The following is a 21,948-nucleotide window of genomic DNA, read 5'->3' as shown; positions in this document are numbered from 1 at the left end:
GGCATGGGGGTGTAAGTCAGCAGCAGCCCGTATTCTCCTCCCAATTCAGGGACTGCAATTCTGGGGGGGGGGGGTTGTATGGGGGAGTCCTTCCTCCTTCCTGCATTTGCATGGCTGTGTAAGAAAACGTGGAGGAGGGAAGCACAATTAGCCCTAAATGGAACCATCAGTTTCAATCCCCTTGCTTAGCCTTTCTGTTCCAATTCTCCTCTCACTCACAGAAGTGAGTTAGAGGAGTTAGAGAAGAAAATCAGACTCCAGCTGCTTGTCAGCCTTTCATTAGAGACAAAGTACTTTTTAAGCACTGGTATAATTTTTCAGATACAATTACGCGTTGTGTGGTGAACACTTGCTATGCACAACACTCAAGGGGACGAACAACCAGCTCAAAAGAAGCTTTTTGTAACACTTCACATGTGCAGAAACCACAGACACTCTATCACTATGAAAAACCATTACATTTAGTTTTATATGAGTATACAAAATTAAGATAGATGTAGCTTGGTTCAGTTTTTCCACACAGCAAATGCTTAAAATTCAGTAGCAACGGGAAGGAAATTTTGTAGAAATTGTTCTCTGTCAGTTAATAACAACAGAGGTGCACTCAGTACACAAACATACTGGTAATTCTCACTTTCCACAGCTGTATTCTATGATGTCCATTTTTTGTATTTAACCGTTTTCTGCTGTAAGGTTACTAGTTTAAGTAAACTTCCTGTTTTATGGCTAAAGCAGCCAAAACAGCAAGACAACATTTACTTGGTTTCATCATAGGAAGATTTGGATTCATTATCTGTTTCATCATCCAATTGTTAACGATGGTTGCAACTTCACCCCTGATACAAACAACATGTTGACACTCATCAACTGTAATATGATCAGAACAGCTCATATCAGCAACTGTAATCAACAGCCTTTCATATTAGGTATAATAGGCTTATGGACACAGTTTGCAGCAAAGATTTCAGTAGAAGTAGCTACAAACTGCAGTGTAAATTATATTGATAACCAATCCAGAGAATACTACAGCTAAAATGTACAATCTGTTAAATCTCAAAACCCAGGTGTTAAATAGAGATTAGCCTCTAAAAACATTACTAGCCAGGAATAAAAGTTAACAAAACCCATTTTATTTACATTTTCTAAAATTATGCATTCCTTTTTATTCTGGGGTGAGTATTGCTCGATTCATTGTATTTTTTAAAAAAACACATTTTCCCATGAGGCTCTCTCACAATATTGCAAATGTAGCAGAGATGTGAAATTAATTTTTAAAATGATCAAACCTAATCAACGGGATTTCTCATGGGGTAACATGCTACTAAGCATGAGCAAAGGTGACAGAAGCAGGGTCATAGTGAATAATTACCGTCCCCAAAGGGCACTTTTCCCGTTGGCTTCCTGATGTCTTTTCATCCACCATTCCCTTAGTCACTAATGTCTGTTATTTTTGTATTGTGTTCTTTAATCTGATTAACGCCTGTTTCTGTAACCCTTCCTCACACTGGGTACTGCTTGTTCATGCGGTAATTGCTCATCTAGAGAGGAAGCATAGTTCAGTAGCTAGGGTACAAGCGTGGGACTCAATTCCCTCCTCTGTCACAGGTTTCCATCTCTGTGTGCCCATCTCTATCTCACAGGGCTGTTGTGAGCATAAATATATTATATACAGATATGGGCCATATAGGTAGAGTAGAGTGAGACAGAGTAGTTTCCTTGAAGTCAGTTCTACTATATGCACGAATAAAGTTAGACATCTATGTGTTTGCAGGATCAGGCCTTTAGTGTCTGAGCAGCTCAAAGGGGAAGGGGCCCTTCTTTTTATCTCCTTATGCAGAGCCACGGTACTACATAAAACGAGAAAAGTAAGCAGCAGCAAGAGTGTAAATGAACATCAGGCCTGCCTGCCTGAGGCCTCTTTACAATTTTAAGGGCCTTTTTACATTGCAAAAGCGGAGTAAAGAGGCCTCAGGGTAAAGGAGAATCAGCTAAAGAGACTTCAAACTATCTTTAAAGTAGCATTTACTCAACAATCATCACATTTAGGAAATCATATTGTTTCTTCAGTTACAGAAATGGTTAAGCGAGCAAGGACTAGTACAATTGTCCAACTCGCAAATGACTTCAGTGCTGTTAAATCTGCACGTAACAAAATGCAATTAGCAAACATTTGCTAAGTTTAGTGAAGTCAGCCTAGTAGAATTAGAATACCCGGTTTCTGTCCTTACTAGTTGTATTACTTTCCCCTTCCTTCCCTCTCTTCCCCCCTGCCCCGTCCCTCTCCCTCCTCAGATCCCTTCACTGCCAATCAACACAATGAGCTTTGGTCTGGAAAAAAATGTTTTTACACAGCACATCAAAGCAGGCAAGGATAAAAGTTAATTAGGACCATTCATGAGCCTCGCTGAAAGGGACTGCTGCATTTCAACCTTGTGTATTTAATTGCTCTCAATAGAGGAACACAAAATATTAAAATTTAAATAAATAAAAAGATAATTTGGGAATAAAATCTAATTTCAATTTAATTCAAGCACTGTTTGGCCCTATTTATTTCATAAAGTATATCATGCAGAATAATAGCATTATTGTGCATTAAACAGCATTAGAAGTTTCTAATAAATTAACAAGTGTAAATTAACGGCCGCTCAGTCCATTAAATCCTGTTAATTTTATTTCTGTTGCAGTAATATAGTGATCACAAGTTTACATTATTAAACCAATATTTATTAGAAGAGTTCATTTTAATTGGATCCCTGATGTGATAATCCTGTACAGTGTGCATTTCCTGATTTCATCCAATTTTTGCATTTATTTCCCATTATATTTAAATGAATGCAATATTCAGGGTCTTTTCCCTAATACTATAAAAGTTAAGCAACCATTTTAAACTTTACTTCACAAAGATTCAACATTTACTGTTCTACAACATGATATAATCAGACTTATGTGATTTTAAAAGGCTGCTTAAAATGTTTTTATCTTTTTAAAAAAGTAAATGGGAGAGAATCAGATAAAAGAAACAACAAAGGCATGTTTACACTGTACAAACAAAGAGGATGATCCTGCAAAGGTAATTTTGCAGTTGATTTTAATGAGAACATGATCTGGGCCATACTTCTCAGGAAAGAACTACACAATGCTGAGAAGCACTGCCTGCTGACAGATATGTTACTGATACATGGAGAAGGCAGACATGGAGACTGATACATGGAGAAGGCAGTATTCTATTGGAATACTTTAATTTTTGGCTCAATCTACACACAAAGTTGGGCTGATTTAACAAAGGGGGGGAGGTTATAAATCAATTGTGTCAAACTAGTCTAACTTTGCATGTGGACACTCTTAAATGATGTAAACCTAATTAGTATTGATTCAGCTTGCCCACAGGAGCGAGCTAAACTGATACAAGCCAGTTTTAAACTGAGAAGCATGTTCACACTCAAACATGCACTGGCTTAGTATGTGCATAGACAAGACCTGAGACTGTTAGAAATATTAATGGCACACCAGAACCGAAAGGAAGCCACGTTTTTGCAAGCTCAAAGATAGCATACACTACAAAGTTGTCCTCAATTGTTTCCACAGTTTACTGTATTTAGCGTTTCCAGACTTGTAAAGTTAAGATGATCTTAAGGAAAAGGTTAAGGATACATTTTTGTAAAATTTGCAAGGTCAACTATCAACACAAAGAATGCCTGAACAAGGTTTTCTAGCACCTCCTAAGCATCTTCTTCAGAGTAGCACTATTAAGCATTATTGCTCTTTAAATGGTATTTTACACCTAGGTGTAGGAGGGGAGGAGAGCACTGTGAAAGACTGTAGTGTAGACCAGACCTAAGATAGGTCAATGTAACCTGCCTTGCATTGACCTAGCTGTGCATGTGTCTATACTTAAATTCATCTCCCACCAATATAAGCAGCCTGTTATGGTGATGCCATAACACCACCAACCCAAGCGGCGTTGAGACATGTTTGATGTACTGAGGTAGACACACAGCAAGTGTAGACATAGGTAACACAGTGTCTACTCAGTAGTCCAGCAATTGTCCCACAATGCCAGACATTGACCACTCTGGCTATAATTACGAACTCCACTGCCCAGGGATCACCTTTTAAAACACTGCAACTTTTTTTTTAAAGCCTTTTCCTGATTGTCCAGTTTCATGAGTACTCCATTGTTCCATGGAACTGCCCAGCTGATCGTGCCAGGTACCCACTCCAGACACAGTCCAGCCTGAAGTAGACAGGAGATTTTGGATCTCCTGGGCCTGTGGAGAGAAAGGCCTGTGCAGGCACAGCTACAGATCAGCTGTAGAAACGTAAACATTTATGAGCATACTGCACGAGAGATGCAGAAGAAGGGATACAGCAGGGATCAACAATAATGCAGTGTGAAAGCAAAGGAACTCTGGCAAGCATATCAGAAGGTCAGGAAGGCCAACAGTCAATCCAGTGCTGAGCCGCAGCCCTACCATTTTTACAGAGAGCTGCATGCCATATTTGGCAAAGACCCCACCAACACACCACTATGGATACCTCTGAGAAACCAGAGTCACAGGCACCTCCTGTGAACAGAGAGAATGAAGACGGCGACCATGGCGGATATGCGACTGCGAGGTCCAGATATGCCACAAGCCAGGACCTGTTTCAAACTCCACCACAGTCCAGTTAGTCCCAGCAGTTGAGCACGGGTGAGCCCAATGCAGGTGAAAGAACCTCAGGTAAGTGTGTATATGTTATTTTCCATTACAAAGGTGTACTGATGGTAATCCCAACTTAACAGGACACACCTATCGACTTTTCATTCATTTACTCATCCCAGAAGATATAGCAGAACAACAACAAGAGGTAGAGTTATCTGCTTTTCATTCCCCTGCAGAGACAGGCACAGAAGGCCACACGAAGCAGTTTTGTTTGTGTACACAGGGATTTCCCTTGAATCCACCTGATAAATGTCAATGAAACTTTTGGCTGCAGTCCTCTCCCAAAAGTTTCTATGGGTGGCAGCCTTATTTCTTCCTGTACCATAGGACAAATTCCCATGCCAGTCAGCGATAATTTCAGCAGGCACCATTTCAGTAAACAAGCTAATAGCATACAGGCCCAGGTGGCTTCAGAACATGAGCAGCAGCTGTGCTCTCTGATCCTTTGTTATCCTCAGAAGGGAGATATCAGCTAAAATCACCCACACCTGTGGAAAATGGTACCAGAACTCAAATGCTATTGCCCTATACTCAGTTTCATGTAACCGAGCAATTCTCTCCTTATTTCCCTCAGCCCTGGTAGGCCACAATCATCCTGGCTGGTGTTGTGAGTGGCACTGTGTGCAAGCACTTCAAAACAGAAGCATCAATAAATATGTCTTGTTTAAAACTTTAGGGGAGCAAGGGATGGGAATTCTGAGTCTCAACTTTCGCGTTCCATGGTGACAGTGGCACTTCTGTGTGCTATCTCTGTAGCTGCTGCCACTGCAGCCTCCAGGGGCTCACCCTTCACATCCGGAGAATGCCTGAGCCAGATAATGAGAAGAAAGATGACAACTCAGGATGACATGTTCCGTAAGACCCTGTAAGACAGTGCTGCATCAGGCCCTGGAGGGTGAATATTCCAGAATGTATGGAGAAGGAAAGAAGAAACAGGAGAATGTCCCAGGAGTTCTAGCAGGAAAAGGAAAGAGGGGGGAAAAAAATGTGCCAGGACATAATGAGGCTTCTCCAGCAGCAAACACAGATGACGACTGTTGTGGACCTGCAGGTTCAATAATCACGGACTTGCCTCTCTTGGCAATCCATGGAGAACTCCATTATAGTACCTCCCTAGTTCCCCCTCCCCCAACATTCCACATGGCATCAGGGCCTGCATCCCTACCCCTAGCACTCCACCTCAGGGGACATTAAGGACAAACAGTTTCAGAGATGCTGACCTGAGAGTACCATAGGTGCACCAAAATGAACATGAATGTTCTTGCCCCTTCCTTCATCTCTGTACATATTACGTTTTTAATGTATTTACTTTTAACTTCCACAGATTTTTTTTTTGCAGTGTTTTAGTTACTCAAAATTCTACTGTTTGGAAAATAATTCATCTTTATGAGTTCCAAACGCATACTGCAAAATGCCTAGCAGTACTGAAAGCACCCACTTACCAGTTACTGTACAGCATGACAACTCATATGATCAGTGACAAAATAAATGAATGTAATGCAAACACCACAAAATTAATAGGTGAAAGATTTATACAAACTGAAGAGAAAGCAGAATCATAAGACTGGAAGGGACCTCTAAAGGTCATCTAAGTACTAAGGACTAAGCATTATCTAGACCATCCCTGATAAGGGTTAGTCTAACCTGCTCTTAAAAATCTCCATCGACAGTGTTACATTCACAGATACCATGCCAAGCACTGCACAGTTCCTAACAGGTCCCAAAACAGCAGGGCCAGGTAAAGCACAGTGCACCATGATGCATTACTGTGGTTTTCTGTTAAAGTGCTATTTCAAAAGCATCACTGAGCAATATAGCTCAGCACTGAACTATTCTAATAGCCCTTGTGTCTAGCTCTTCAAACTCAGCAAAAAGCCTCTCCACCTATACTCTGGCAGCATTTTTTTCCCCTTTGCTCACAGATACTATGCAGCATACAGCAGGCAGCTATAAAACATGGTTACTCACCTTTGTAACTGTTGTTCTTCGAGATGTGTTGCTCATATCCATTCCAGTAGGTGTACGCGCCGCGCGTGCACGTTCGTCGGAAGACTTTTACCCTAGCAACTCCAGCGGGCCGGCAGGTCACCCCCTAGAGTGGCGCTGCCATAGCAGGTAATATATACCCCTGCCGGCCCGCCCGCTCCTCAGTTCCTTCTTGCCGGCTACTCCAACAGTGGGGAAGGAGGGCGGGGGTGTGGAATGGATATGAGCAACACATCTCGAAGACACAGTTACAACGTGAGTAACCGTGTTTTCTTCTTCGAGTGATTGCTCATATCACATTCCAGTAGGTGATTCCCAAGCCTTACCTAGGCGGTGGGGTCGGATGAGAGGTCGCAGCGTATAACGGCAGAGCGAAGGCTGCAATCATCCCTGGACTGTTGGATACACCAGGGCATAATGAGAGCGAAGGTGTGCACGGAGGACCAGTCGCTGCCTAGGCAGATTTCCTGACGGGTACTCGACAAGGACCGCAATGAATGCTTGGGCCTAGTAGAGTGGCGCGGTACAATTCCCGATGGGAGACCGGCCAGGTCGAACAGGCCTGTACATGCGGACGTCACCCCACAGAGGAGATCCTCTGCGAGGAGACATGCAACCCTTAAATCCGGTCAGCTATGGCGACAAAAAGCTGGGGATTTGCCGAACGGCTTGGTCGGTTCTATATAAACGGCGAGCGCCCTACGCAGTCCTAAAGGAGTTGCAACTGCTGGCTCCCGGCGAGACGAAATGAGTGTTCGGGAAGAATACGGGTAGGAATATTCCTGGTTGAATGAAAGGCCGAGACAACTTTTGGGAGAAAGGCAGGGTGCGGCCTTAGTTGTACTTTGTCGCGATGGAACACCAAATATACGGGGCTCTACCACGAGGGCGCGCAGCTCTGACACACGCCTAGCAGAAGTGATGGCCACCAGGAATGCCGTCTTCCAGGACAAGTAGAGGAGGGAACACGTAGCCAGCGGTTCAAACGGGGGGGACATAAGACAGGACAACACCAGGTTCAGATCCCAAGAGGGGGCTGGGCGGCGGACCTGGGGTAGAGACACTCCAGACCTTTAAGGAATCTAGCCACCATGGGGTGTGAGAAGACAGAGCGGCCATCGCTCCCCGGGTGGAAGGTGGAGATAGCCGCTAAGTGAGCCCGGAGAGAGGACACGCCAGGCCTTGCTGCTTGAGCGACCAAAGGTAATCGAGGACGATTGGGATGGAAAATCGGGGGGTGGAAGCGCCTCTCCGCGCACCAGCACGTAAAGCGTTTCCATTTGGCTGAGTACGTCGTCCTCGTAGACGGCTTTCCTACTTTCCAGAAGCACCTGCCCGGCACTGGTGAAGAGCAATGCAACTCGACCTAGTCAGCCACGCAGGAGCCAGCTCGAGAGGTGCAGAGACGGAAGGTCCGGGTGACGAAGCCGGCCGTGGTCCTGCGTGATCAAGTCCAGGTGAAGAGGCAGGGGAACAGGGTCGACTACCGACAGGTCCAGCAGGAGAGAGAACCAATGCTGCCGGGGCCACGCCGGACGCGATCAGAATCAAGCGAGCCCTGTCCCTGCGCACCTTCAGAAGGACCTTGTGAATCAACGGAAACGGAGGGAACGCATAGAAGAGGCTGCGTCACCCAGGGAATCAGAAAGGCGTCTGCAACCGAGCCCGCGTTTCGCGACCTTGGAAAGAGCAGAACATCGGGCACTTTCTGTTCCTGCGGGATGCAAAGAGGTCCATATGGGGATGCCCCCACCTCCGGAAGAGCGCAAGGCGATGTCCGGGCGAAGGGACCACGCGTGGGAGCATGTAAAGGACCGGCTGAGCCGATCCGCCAGCGTATTCCGAACCCCGGGAAAAGAAAGGAACAACTAGGTGAACAGAGTGGGCTATGCAAAAGTCCCACAACGTCAGGCCTCGCTGACAAAGAAAAGAAGGAGACCTCGTAACCGCCCTGCTTGTTTACATAGTATAACCGTCGTCGTGTTGTCGTGATAAACCGAAACACAGCGACCTTGGATCTGCTGATGGAACGCTTGACAAGCCAGGCGGACCGCCCTCAATTCTCTCACGTTGATATGTAGGGCGAGTTCGGGAGGAGACCAGCGGCCCTGGGTCCGCAGGCACCTAGGTGAGCTCCCCATCCCCAAGTCCGATGCGTCCGTGTCAGGGACAGCGAGGGCTGGGCGGATGGAACGGAAGCCCTGCACACACGAGCGGACCGATCCAGCCACCACTGGAGGGAGTGGAGGACGTCCTGAGGAATCGTGACTACTGTATCTAACGGCGCCTGGCCGGACGGAGCTGAGGGATGAGCCAGGACTGGAGGGCCGTAGGCGGAGTCGAGCAAGCATGCACCGTGACGAATGTGCAGGCCGCCATGTGGCCCCAAGAGTGTCAGGCAAGTTACGTATGGAGGTTAGAGGTCTGCCTGCAGCCTGTGGATGATGGCTTGTCAAAGCCTGGAACCGCGACAAGGGAAGAACGGCCCTGGCCATGGTGGAGTCTAGAACGGGCTCGATAAACTCTATCCTCTGAGTAGGGTTAGAGTGGACTTCTCGGCGTTGAGCATTAGGCCTAGGCTCGTGGAAAGGCGGCTGACCATGCGGACGTGCGCGAGGACTCGTCCTCTGAGGGTCCCCGGATAAGCCAGTCGTCGAGGTAGGGGAACACATGCACGCGACTGCGACGAAGAAGGCGACGACTACGGCCATGCATTTGGTAAACACTCGCGGGGGCCGTCGAGAGGCCGAACGGGAGGACCGTGAAATTGATAGTGCCAGGCCGCCCGACAACCTCGACGAAAGCGAAGGAACCTCGATGGGGCAAGCGGGAAGATGGCTATATGGAAATAAGCGTCCTGCATGTCGAGGGCGGCGTACCATCTCCGGGATCCAGGGATGGAATAATGGTCCCAAGGACACCATACGGAACTTCAACTTGACCAGGTATTTGTTGAGCTCTCGTAGGTCGAGGATGGGTCTGAGACCCTCCCTTGGCCTTGGGGATCAGAAAGTAACGGGAGTAAAACCCCTGCCCTTCTCGTTCTCCTGGAACCTCCTCTATGGCCCCTTTGTCGAGGAGCGTTCACCTCCTGGAGGAGATCTGCTCGTGAGAGGGTCCCTGAAGAGGGACGAGGAGGGGGGTGGGAGGGCGGGTAACGAAGCAAACTGTAGGTGGTATCCAAGCCGCAACGCGCGGAGGACCCAGTGGTCTGAAGTAAGCTGGCAACCAACGCCTGGAGGAAGAACGAAAGACGGTTGGAGACAGGGAGGAGATGGATCCGGGGAGGGACATTGGTACACAGCGCCCTCTCGGCGCACCTTCAAAACGAGGGCTTCGGCCCGGAGGAAGGCTTGGAGGACCTTGGCTCTGGCCCCCTGGTTACCCGATTGTCTGCGCCTGCCATTCCTGATTTCGCCGCCTGGCAAAGTCCTGCCTTTGCCTGGGTTGGGGGTAAGGCCTGTTGCTGCTGTTGAGGCCTGAATGGTCTACGCTGGGTGACAGCGTATGCATCCCCAGGCGCACGCATAATGACCCTATTATCTTTGAGGCTTTGCAGCCGAGGGTCAGTCTTGTCCGAAACAGGCCCTGGCCTCAAATGGAAGATCCTGGATGGTATATTGGAGTTCCCGGAGGAAGGCCAGAGACCTGAAGCCACGACAATGCGGCGCATAGTGACTCCGGAGGCCAGAGTCCTGGCGGCCGAGTCTGCTGCGTCCAAAGCCGCCTGTAGGGAAGTGCACGCAACCTTTTTTCCCTCGTCAAGGAGAGCGGCGAACTCCTGACGAGCGTCCTGCGGGAGCAGCTCCTTAAATTTATCAGCCGCCACCCCCAGGTGTTGTATGTGTAGCGGACTGAGCAGAGCTTGCTGGTTGGAGACCCGCAGCTGCAGGGCGCCTGCGGAACAGACCTTGCGGCCAAGCAGGTCCATACGTCTCGCCTCCTTAGACTTGGGGGCTGGAGCTTGTTGCCCATGGCGCTCCTCTCTCATTCACAGATTGAACGACGAGGGAACACAGGGCGGGTGGACATATAAGTACTCATAGCCCTTCGAAGGGACCATGTATTTACGCTCCAACACCCCGAGCAGCGGGGGAACGGAAGCCGGTGACTGCTAGATGGTGGTGGCATTGGCTTGGATGGTCCTTATGAAGGGCAGGGCGACACGAGTGGGCTGCATCCGCCGAGAGGATGCTCACGACCGGGGTCCTCGATCTCGGAGACCTCCTCAGCCTGGATGTGTTCATATTTTGCGCCACGCGCCTGAGGAGATCCTGGTGCGCCCTGAGGTCCAGTGGGGGGGGGAACTGGTGGATATGTCGTCCCCGCACCGCCTCATCTGGGGAGACGACAAGGAGAGACCTGGCAGGAGCGGGTCTGGTGGGCGGCTCAGACTGGAGCACTGCGTCTGACTCTTGTGCAGGTGCTCAGGATCTGGAGGATGAGACGAACCACTCTTCCATAGGGGATAAGGAGGGCGTGAAGAAGTAGCCTCCGGAGCCCTGTGCTCAGAGACCGACGACCGCGGAGGAATTTGCTGGGGGCCCTGGGCTTGGTGATATGCCCAGGGGGTCCAGAGCCCACTGCTGAGGACCATGCTCCTGCTGAGTCTCGGAGAAGAGGGCAGCGGGTTCTTTCAGCGTCTAAGTACACACTGCTCCGCCGCGAAGAGACTGACCCCTGGCGAGAGGGCCACGGGGAGCCGAGCGGAGTGGTAAGCGGTATGGTCCCGCACTCCAGCGGCGAAGACCTCCTCGGGTGCCGGAGATCGGTGCCGTGATCCATACCGGTGCCGCCCATGCGAGACCAAGGAACCTGCCACCAGCGCGGTGCCGGGAGGTCGACCGGGATCTGGATCGCCGATGACGGGAACGACTCCTCGAGTCCCGGTGCTGGTAACGGTGGCTGGAGCCAGAACAGTGCCGGGAGTATCGAGACCAGTGCGCGAAGGATGATTTGCGCCGTGAGTACGACGACGGTACCGTCATGGAGAGCGGTGCCGGGACTGCGAGCGGCGTCGCGAGCGAGACCTCCCTCGGGATCGAGATCGGTGCCGAGATCGTGACGGTGCCGAGCCGGAGAGTCCGGGACGGTGCTCGCATCGGCGTGGCTTGCCCTAAAGACTGCAGAACCCGCACCGGCGGTGCCGGGGGTTGGGCAGCACAGGCTCCGTTAGAGCGATGAGGTCCCTGGCCGAGGAGAAGGTCTCGGGCGTGGACGGGACCATCAGCTCAACCCCAGATCTTGGCGGGGAGCTGAGAGGGATCGGACTCGACGGACCTGCCGGGCCCGGAGTCGACGAAGTCCCTGGCACGGCCAACCCGGCCGGCGTCGGCGCCGGTGCTCTTTTCGAGGCAGCTTAGCTGGGGTAGAGGAGGTAGACAGTCTCTTCCCCTGAACCGGGTGCCGGAGAAAGGTCGGTGCGTGTGGCGTCTTCGCGGCGCTGGGAGTGGTCCGGTGCCGGAGCCGAAGCGGCACTTGGTGCGAGGAGGAAGGATTAAGCGCCGCTTCCATCAGGAGCGTCTTGAGGCGCTGGTCTCGCTCCTTCTTGGTCCTCGGTCTGAAGGCCTTGCAAATGCGGCACTTCTCGGAGATATGCGATTCCCCCAGGCACTTCAAGCAAGCGTCGTGGGATCGCTGGTGGGCATCGGCTTCTTACAGGCCGAGCACGGTTTGAACCCCGGCAAACCAGGCAATGAGCCCAGCGCCGGGCACGGAGAGAGGCTAGCGCCCCCGAACCCGCTAAATATACACTAAACTACAACAACTATACTAAACTAAGTGAAACTATAATTAAAACTAGAACTAGAACTAGAACAATGAATGAAGAGAAGCTAGGGACGTGGAGGACAGCTATGCCGCGCTCACACAGTTCCAACGACCGACACGGAGCGTAAGAGGAACTGAGGAGCGGGCGGGCCGGCAGGGTATATATTAGCCCGCCATGGCGGCGCGCCACTCTAGGGGGCGACCTGCCGGCCTGCTGGAGTTGCTAGGGTAAAAGTCTTCCAACGAACGTGCACGCGCAGCACGTACACCTACTGGAATGGATATGAGCAATCACTCGAAGAAGAACCATTGGGATTATTCTTCCCCACTGAGATCCAATCTTGTGAGTAAATAACACCGGTGCCCTGTCAATCTACCAAAAGCACACTCAACTGTCATTCTACATCTGTTGAACCCGTAGTTGAATTTTTCTTTGGTTCTGTCAAGGTGGCCGGTGCATGGCTTCGTGAGCTGGGGCGTAAGGGTTATGTGGCTAGGTCCCCCAGAATCACTACTAGCATTTCAACATCACCAGTAGTAATCCGCCAGTTGGGAAAGTAAGTCCCTGCTTGCAACTTTCTGAACAGTCTTGTGTTCTTAAAGATGTGTCATGCACCTTTCTTGACCAGCCAACGTTGATGTTGGTAAAGCGTCCCTGGTGATCCAATAATCCCTGCATATCCACAGAAAAGTAGTCCTTTCTGTTGATGTACTCTATGGCAAGGTGGTATAGTGTTAAAATAGGCACATAATTTTCATCTATTGCCCCACTGCAGTTCGGGAACCTCACTGCTGCAAATCCATCCATTATGTCCTGCACACTGCTGAGAGTCACAGTCCTGCATAGCCAGAGACAGTTAATGGCCCTAGACACTTGCATGACAGTGGCCCCTGCAGTGGATTTTCCAACTCCAAAATGGTTTCCCACTGACAGCATTGTAAGTTTCCACTGCGCGATCACCACTCGCTTCTCCTGTCAGTGCACCTCTCACTCTGTTGTCCCTGCACTAGGAAAATCAGAGCTGTGACTAGTTCAGCACACAGATCCACGAATGTGGCTTTGCGTACCAAAGCTATGTAGCCATTGCTCACCATGCCAAGCCTGCATTACAATGCAATGCCACCAGGCAGTGCTCATTTCTTGGGCTCAAACATCACTCCACCGTGAATCCTGCTCCGTGAATGTCACCACCAACTTTGAAATAGTTCCTGCTACATCCCACAGCGTTCTGTCCTACAAAAAACTGTCAGGTTCCCCACTGATTCGATTCTTCTTGCAGCTCTGCAAATACCAGAGGATCGTGCGTCCTATACTTGGAACACGCAGAACAATAGCGCAGAGCTATGTAGGCGTTCGTGGGATTTTTAAGAAAGGTGCAAAAATTATGGGATATAGATAACATTATGGAATGGAGAAAATTGTAAGATGGGAAGTTGCTCCAAGTCCCCCCTGCATGACTCATTTCTGCCCCACTGTGCATTGCCAAAACTTCCCAAAGACATCATGCTGGATGGTGGCGAGTTTCACACTGGGATACTTATCTGTGGTGCACTGCACTGTGCATTGACACAAGCATTCCTGGTGAGTAAGCGCAGCACCAGCACAGGGAGCCAAGTATGCACGCACATAAGTAATACACTAACTGCAGCAGCTTTATGCCAATGTAGCTTGCATCAGCAAAAGTTTGTAGACATGCCCTTTTTTTGTTCCATTTCTTTCCAAAAGAAAAAAAATCCAGAGTTTCCAACTCAGTCATTACACTCTAGCTCAGTGGTTCTCAAACTTCTGTACTGGTGACCCCTTTCAAATAGCAAGCCTCTGAGTGCGACCCCCCCCCCTTATAAATTAAAAACACTTTTTAAAATATATTTAACACCATTGTAAATGCTGGATGCAAAACGGGGTTTAGGGTGGAGGCTGACAGCTCGCGACCTCCCCATGTAGTAACCTCATGACCCCCTGAGGGGTCCCAACCCCCAGTTTGAGAACCCCTGCACTAGCCTTACATCAGATTAGTTCTACAAGAACTCACACTCATCCTCTCTTCCCAAATATATTTTAATTAACAAAACTTAACTCAAAGCTTGCCTCTTTCACCAACGGAAGTTGGTTCAATGAAAGACATTACCTGACGCACGCTGTCTCTCTACAGTTTAAAGGAATTTATTCTTTACATAGAGGAATCTTGGCTATTGTAAAAACCACTTGCATTGTTAAATAGAAATACCATAATTGGATCAAAAAAGAAAACAGGAACAGAAAAATACTCTGTAAAAAAGGCCACAAAACTGAAAAGATCCAATGTTTTACCACATGCGTGCACGATGAATAATACTCTTGAAATAGTTAGGCATTTATTGTTTCCTCTCATACAGACAAATGTCTATACTGTATGACTCCTAGTAATTAATCAGTATCTGCCACAAATTGCAGATTTCCACAATACACTCATATTTAGTAATTTTAAGAATTAAATGCTTACAATTCACCCTAACTCCTTTTGTTTCTGGGGCTGAGCAATGAAATGCTTGGCATGTGCACAAACAATGCAATCCCTTCCAGTGCAGATCACAGGTTCAGGAATAGACTCATGAACTTGTTGCTCTTCTCCCCAAGGATGAAGTTTAAGTTGACATGTTTGCATTCTCCAGAGGGTACAGCAAGGGTAGTTGTATGCCATCCGATTCCACACCAACATTCTTTGATTTCAGAGAGCGATACTTACAGCCACCAAGAATTTGAAAATGCGATGCCAACTGGTGGCTTGTAGGAAGCACAGATTCAAACCTATTTTAAGAGCAAAGCAGCAACATCATAACCTTGAACACATCTGTGTTCAAGGAAGGTATTCCAGTAGCATACAACTTTGGAGACGTCAAAAAGACACGAATGCCCATTCTACACCAGACATTTGCAAAACTATCACAAGATGTTACCACTAAGTTATGTTCTGGCAAAAGGGGCATGTTTTTGAAGAATGTCAGTTTAACATGAATGAAAAGCCTTCTTAATGCTCGTTAAGATGCAGGCTAACACATCTGAAGCCATGTTAGATGTCAGTGCTGAAGCAGGTGGCGGGGGGAGCGTTTGAGAAGGAAAGCCTAATGTGCGTAGGGTTAAGTGAATGGAGAGCCAGGGCATGCTTTGTGTGACCGTATCTGATTATTAATGCACAGATTTCCACCTCTGCATGCAGAAGGTCACCCACATAACACCTTCCCCCTTTTTCAGCCTGACTGAAGACATCTGTGGTTGGGGATTCAAATGTAGGAGATGACGACCAAGGGTCTGGAGAGTTACGGACACTGTTCCCCAGCCATGCCACTGGGAATCCACTTGAAAATTAATACATTCTCAAGCAGAGACCCCTTCATGCTGTGGAAACTCCCCTTTGGAGGAGGAAGGACTCAAAGGGTAGTGGCCACTGGGAGAAGGTTGGACAAAGTCCCTTTTAACAACCTATTCTGCAAAGGAGCCAGGTGAGGATGGGAGAAAGCACTAGCAGGCCAAGGAGACAGTGGACCTGTATGTCCGTGGTCCGAGATCACTTCTTAAGATTCTTACGGCTGAACTGAAGGCCTGTTCCACACACTCTCTTGCACTCTCTCTCAACCTTGCAATGGTCTCTCCAGCCCTCTTCCTGCTACCACAGATTCTTTCACCAGAGCCATAATATTAAAGAGAGATCTCTTTGAGAATAATCCATGCCAGCCAACAACCAGCAAATGACGAGCTGTAAAGGTGTAGTTAATTTAGTAGGCACACAATAACAGTCATTGTGTGAGTCCCAGGATATTAGACAGACACGGTGGGCGAGGTAATATATTTTATTGGACCAACATCTGCTGGTGACAGAGAAGCTTTCGACCTACACAGAGCTCTTCCTCAGGACATGGACAAAGACACAGACAGCAAACAAGCTTAAAATAAAAAGATACACTAGCGATTAATTGGATTCTCTAGCTTCTTGCACTCTTAACAAATCTGGCTCAAAGTGTTTTTTCTAAAAAAACTGCACAGTCACTACAGCCAAAGTGCTAGGCTAATATCAAAGGGGATCAGGAATTTGCTGTTGATAATTCATCTGCTCAGAGTTCCCAAGAGCAGCATTTCTGAAGGCCCCAAGCAATCTTCAACCTGGAACTTTGTTTCATATCATGGTTACGACAGCTAATTTTGGACTAAATCTATTCTCACTGGGCCAGATTCCTCCCTGTATTAGCTCCAATGGAATATGGTTCACTGATGCACTATAACCAGCGCATGGTGTGATGTAACCCCTAACAGTTGTTCTCCCTTTTAGTCCCAAAGTATTTGTTTTCCAAACTAGTGAAATAATGTATCCAAAATTATTTATAATGAAAATACTCAGAGAAGCTGCCTTCTGAGGATTAGAGACAAATGGCCTGGCAGTCTTCTCCCAGTGGTATTTTAGTACAGGCAGTGTGCTCAAGTCGATAAGGCATTGGACTGGGAGTCAGGAGACTTGGATTATAATTCTAGTTCTGTCATTGACCTTATATTTAGTTTACCAGACCTGAAAAAGAGCTCTGTGTAATCTCGAAAGCTTGTCCCTCTCACCAACAGTTGGTCCAATAAAAGATATTACCTGACCTTGTAGTTGTGTTGGTCGCAGGATATTATAGAGACAACATCACTACACACTGACCTTCTGTGTAACTTTGGGCAAGTCATTTCACCTCTCTATACTCCCATTTCCCCTCCATCCCTTGACTATTTACATTGTAACCTCTTCTCTTACTAGGCACAGTGTCTGTACATTGCCCAGCACAGGCCAACCTGATTATGGGGTTTATTATTATTCTAGAACATACTGCAAAAGAACCTAAAGGGGCAGGTTAATCTTTTGTATTAGCTATTAACTACTGCTGAAAGAGGCAAATGCTACTAGGCTTACTCAGGCAAAACTCCCTTTGCTGTCAAGGATTAAGGACTGGGCCTTGTGTCAGCATACATAAATGATTGTAATAGTTGCTGGGGGACTCACTTTAGCAGGTGAAAGTTAATTTGAAGAATTGTAAGATAAAATAAGCTTTAGCCTCTGCCTGCTTAGCATTAGCTAGAATGTTCTCATGTAATGTTGGTGGTTTGTGATGTTTACTGTTTTTGCTGATGCTTAATTTTAAACTCCCTTTTTGCAGAAATAATTGAAATAAGTTTGCCCACCCTATCCCTATTTGTTTCCCTAGAATTACAACATATCAGAAAATGAGTCCCAATTCTTCCCAAACATCTGTGCTTTTAATGATGTAAATTTCAGGTGATTCCTCTCCCAGTTCTGCACTGGTCAGTCCTTACTAAAACCAGAAACTCAACAGGCATAGCAAGTCACGTAAGTAGCAGAACTTTTGGGGTTAAGGTAAGCAAATACTTCAGAGAAGAGCTTTAGATAGTTACCATGAGTTTCAAAATATAGGCTTAAGGACAGAGAACTCAAGGTAGTCTCACAGACTTCAGTGGAGTTATTCTGAATTTACACTCAACTCTAACCTAGTATCATTGAGTAGAGAAGAGCTGAGCAGATATTGAACAATCTTGAAAAATTGTATTTGGTGGACTTGGAGGTATTCTTCGGGGAGGTGGGGAAGAGTTCCAATTCTACATAACATTTTAAAACTACTTGTTTCAGTGGTTCAGACAACTGATGCGGCTTTGTGAGTACTAGCCACTGCATATTAAATAATTCTGACAACCAAGACTATATGGGTGTATGCGCACATACAAAAGAGAGAATCAACACACAGAAGCATACAATTATACAGCATTGAACTGTTCTCGATTAACTTTAACATCTGTTTAAAAAGCAATGCTGTATTATTCCAAAAAACAATAAACTAAAAATGCCAGATATCTGAATGACCTTACAGAAATCAACAAAATTTCAGCGATGAAATCTTCTTAGTGATTTGATTTCCTCAAAGATAATCAAACATATGTAAACATTTAAATACTTGTCCTCTCCTGTGCGTTATGATGAGTCTAATGTGCAATCATACTGAATCAAGCCTAACATACTGCATAAAGAATTAATCTACATGGAAAAAAATCAGTTGTTCAATGTACGTCTCCTCCCACAAACAGCAATCCCATTTAGCTGTGCAAATTGCGTTCCTTGGTTGTGTGGTTTGTTTCTTTGTTTTTGGGGACGGGGTTACAACCACCTACTCTGGAAACATTATCCAAGGGTCCTAAATCACTTCTTCAGGGACATGTCAGACTGAACAAAGCAAGAAATCTAAACTAACTTATTTATCTCATTCAGTAACAGAAAGCAGCATGAAACTTTTGGCTATGAAACAGAGAATATCACCAATGACTATAACTAATCCAGAATACTTCCATCTTTTTTCAAATTTTAGCTGAAAACATTTTCCTTTCTTGCGTTCCCTTTTTAATTTGTCTTCTCTGTTAATAGATTGTAATTCAATTCTCCTATTTAAAATTAAGAGGTCACAGAAGTATTCTGCACTAGTTTGTAGGAAAGGAATACAAAATCAAACTTCTATTGCAGTTGACTGGACAGAAAAGCAAAAATCCTCTAACACAAAACTGTAATAGTATTGATTTTCAAAGTATCTTAGGTGTATGCTTAACATCTAGAACATGCACGCAAACATGTGTGGGTGCATGCATGTCTGCATTTATTTACAGGTATGTGTGTCTCAGACATGCGTGTGCAAATGGACGTACGTATAGTTATTCACATCTCAGTGTACTGGCAGGTAGCTATGTGTGGGTATAAAAGAGAATTCACCTAGTTATGTAGGTGCCCATATGTTTATGCATGTCTGCTGTGGGTGTCCATTCCTTACCTCTGTGTGTGAATACATGTTTCTGCTAGGACACCCAGGATTGTGTATAGATGTAGGTCTCTCTCGCTGTGGGCAAACATATCTTACCCATGCCTGATCTGTGCATGCCCCCCTCAGGGTACACAGGTGTCTCTGCATGTGGCCCCACGTGTGCATGAAGGTGCCTATTCCCACATGTTGTGCCCAGCAGCCTGTGTAGGTCTCTCTCTGTGTCTCCCTCCCCCCGTTCTGTATACACGTGTCTCTCTGTGGCGCCCCCGATTCTGTCGGGGGGTGAGTGCCACCTCTTTCTCCCCGCGGCGCCCCGCTCGGTCTGTGCGCGCAGAGGGGGCCTGTGGCTGGGTGGATGCCCCCCCCGGGGGCCCTCTCCCTACCTAGGGATGGTGATGCACTTGGTGTTGATGTTCTGCGTGGTGATCGCCTTCTCCAGCTCGTCTAGCTGCCCCGTCTTCTTCAGCTTCTTCACCAGGCTCTTCACCGCCTTCTCGCACCACTTCTTCTCCTTTGTCCCTTATCTTCCAGCCAGAGCCGCTTGACGCATGGGGGTGAACGAGGATGGAGACATGCTGGCTCCCCTGCCCGGCGCTCCGGGGCAGCGCCCACCCAGCCGCTGCCGCCTCCCGCCGCGGGCGGCCCTCGCGCCGAGCTGGCCAGACGCGCTCAACTTGGCGGCGGCCCACTGGTCCCCTACCCCGCCGGACGCCTCCGCCGGCAGCAGCGGCACAGGGCCGGAGCCTGGCGCTGGCTTCGCTCGGAGCCCGGCCGCGGCGCCCTCAGCAGCCCCGGCTGGCGGCGGCAAACTTTGCCCGACTTCTCCGCGTTCCCCTGAGGCGGAGACTCCTCCGGCCCGCAGCCCGGCTCTGCGTGTGCGGAGAGGCGGCCGCTCCGCGCATTCCCAGTCTGCCTCGCATGCCAATACGCCGCCCGGCCGCCGCGCCCGTTCCCACCCCGCCAGCTAGCTCGGCCGCCCGCCCGCCCAAACGCTCTGGCTCGCGCTCCGAGGGAGGGGAACAACTGGCGGCCAGCGCCGCCCCGCCTGGCAGCGACCCAGCACACGGGAGCACGAGAGCCGACGGGGGCTTCCCTCACTGCCCCCCTGCACACAGCGAGCCTGGGGACGGGGGGGCCCCCCTCAACTCCCTGCGAGCCCCCATACACACAGCGAGCCCAGGGAACGTGGGAGGCTCCTCACTCCCTGTGACCCCCCTCCACGCACACAGCGAGCCTGGAAAGGTGTGGGGGCTTCCCTCACTCCTGTAACCTCCCCATGCACCCGGAGCCCGGGGTATTGGGGGAGGCTCCTTCACTCCTGTGACCCCCATGCACACAGCGAGCCTGGGAACGTGGGGCTCCCTCACCCTGTAACCTCCCCATGCACACTGGGAGCCGGGAATGTGGGGGAGGCTCCTTTCACTCCCTATGGACGCCCCCATGCACACAGCAGCCTGGGGCTCCCTCACTCCTGCGAGCCCCCATCACACAGCGAGCCCAGGGAACGGGGGAGTGCTTCTCACTCCCTGTGCCCCCCCTCCATGCACACAGCGAGCCTGGGAAAGGTGTGGGGCTTCCCTCACTCCGTGTGACCCCCCATGCACACAGCGAGCCCGGGGAACGTGGGAGGCTCCTCTCACTCCCTGTGACCCCCCGCACACACAGCGAGCCTTGGGAACGTGGGGCTCCCCTCACTCCTGTAACCTCCCATCCACCCAGGAGCCGGGGGTATGTGGGGAGGCTCCTTCACTCCCTATGGACCCCCCCATACACACAGCGAGCCTGGGGACGTGGGGCTCCCACTCCCTGTAACCTCCCATGCACACCGGGAGCCCGGGAATGTGGGGGAGCTCCTTTCACTCCTATGGACCCCCCCCATGCACACAGCAAGCCTGGGAACCTGGGGCTCCCTCAGTCCCTGTAAACCCCCCTGCACACTCCACACCGGGAACGTGGGGGGCTCCTCTCACTCCTGTGACCCCGCCTGCACACAGGAGCCTGGGGATGGGGCGGCCCTCACTCCTTGCGAGCCCCCATACCCAGCGAGCCCGGCGAACATGGGGCTCCTTTCACTCCCTTGACCCCCATGCACACCAGCGACAGCCTGCCGGACAGGGGGCTCCCCTCACTCCCTGCGAGCCCCCCATACACACAGCGAGCCCAGGGAACGGGGGAGGTGCTTCTCACTCCCTGTGACCCCCCCTCCATGCACACAGCGAGCCTGGGAAAGGTGTGGGGGGCTTCCCTCACTCCGTGTGACCCCCCCATGCACACAGCGAGCCCGGGGAACGTGGGAGGCTCCTCTCACTCCCTGTGACCCCCCCACGCACACAGCGAGCCTGGGGAACGTGGGGGCTCCCCTCACTCCCTGTAACCTCCCCATGCACACCAGGAGCCCGGGGTATGTGGGGGAGGCTCCTTTCACTCCCTATGGACCCCCCCCCCATACACACAGCGAGCCTGGGGAACGTGGGGGCTCCCCACTCCCTGTAACCTCCCCATGCACACCAGGAGCCCGGGGAATGTGGGGGAGGCTCCTTTCACTCCCTATGGACCCCCCCCCATGCACACAGCAAGCCTGGGGAACTTGGGGGGCTCCCCTCAGTCCCTGTAAACCCCCCCTGCACACTCCAAACCCGGGGAACGTGGGGGGGCTCCTCTCACT

The 21,948-nt window shown here is 49.4% G+C and overlaps 1 protein-coding gene across 1 annotated transcript in view; it reads right to left on the bottom strand.

Moving 5' to 3' along the window:
• SMAD3 (SMAD family member 3) overlaps nucleotides 1-19,791 on the bottom strand; it is a 119,871-nt gene extending 100,080 nt beyond the window's left edge. The window contains exon 1 of the mRNA XM_075069739.1: nucleotides 19,667-19,791. The gene's annotated coding sequence lies outside the window, so the exon portion shown is untranslated. The remainder of the gene's footprint in view (nucleotides 1-19,666) is intronic.
• Between the last annotated feature and the right edge of the window lie 2,157 nt (nucleotides 19,792-21,948).

Source organism: Chelonoidis abingdonii, chromosome 9 (assembly GCF_003597395.2).
Source record: "Chelonoidis abingdonii isolate Lonesome George chromosome 9, CheloAbing_2.0, whole genome shotgun sequence".
NCBI lineage: Eukaryota > Metazoa > Chordata > Testudines > Testudinidae > Chelonoidis > Chelonoidis abingdonii.
Note: the sequence above shows the minus strand (reverse complement) of the source record. Positions and strands in the feature narration are given on the sequence as shown.